The sequence below is a fragment of the Cynara cardunculus genome (genome assembly GCF_001531365.2).
Source record: "Cynara cardunculus var. scolymus isolate 2C chromosome LG 4, CcrdV1, whole genome shotgun sequence".
Classification (NCBI taxonomy): Eukaryota; Viridiplantae; Streptophyta; class Magnoliopsida; order Asterales; family Asteraceae; genus Cynara; species Cynara cardunculus.
Genome location: NC_037531.1, coordinates 12,859,850 through 12,860,674, shown reverse-complemented (window position 1 = coordinate 12,860,674; position 825 = coordinate 12,859,850).

Sequence of the window (825 nt, the reverse complement as noted above, 5' to 3'; positions counted from 1 at the left end):
TTCAGACTTCAGACTTCAGCACCTCTTAAAAAACAAACGCCACCTAAGTGTTTGTAATGATATGTTTTACACTTTATAGTATTATAATATTGAATTTGTATAAAAAAAAATACTTTTGCTCGAAAATATTTAAAAAAGTTATACAAAGATCTCTTTAACTATAATTAAAAGGGTATTCGTGCAATGCAGCGAGACACGTCTCGATTTTAATGTTTTATTTTATTACTTGTTTCTCTCGATGTTATAATACGATTTTATGTGTTGTTAAAAAGACAATAATGATTTTAYTTTTGAATAAAATATAAATTTGAAAACAAATATATCAATGTTAATATCAAATCCACTATTTAAAATTTCTATTTTTTATGTAATTTTTTTAATTTATTTATTTTTATTATAATTTAATGTAAGTTTAATAACGAAATAATTTATTTTTGGTTTAATGATATAACATTTTTATAAAGATAATAATCAAGTATTCTGTTAAAACTCAATGATTATCCTAATTATATTTTAGATTTTTTATATTTAAAATGAGATGTTTATCCTGTATTTGATTATGTTTATCTGCAGTTAGCTACACGAATTCAGATATGAAGCTTTAATAAGTTGTATTTACGCACAATCTACTTGCAATCTTGAGTTTTAAGTAATATGCATTAATAAACAGTACTTTACGCATAAAAAGTGGTTTTAAGAGTTTTTGTCAAATGCTTTATAATATAGTATAGATATTCATTTTCAAGCAACAAAAAGTTTCTGATATGAAATACCTATGATTAGGGGTGTTCAAAAACCTGATCAACCCAATCAACTCAACGCGAA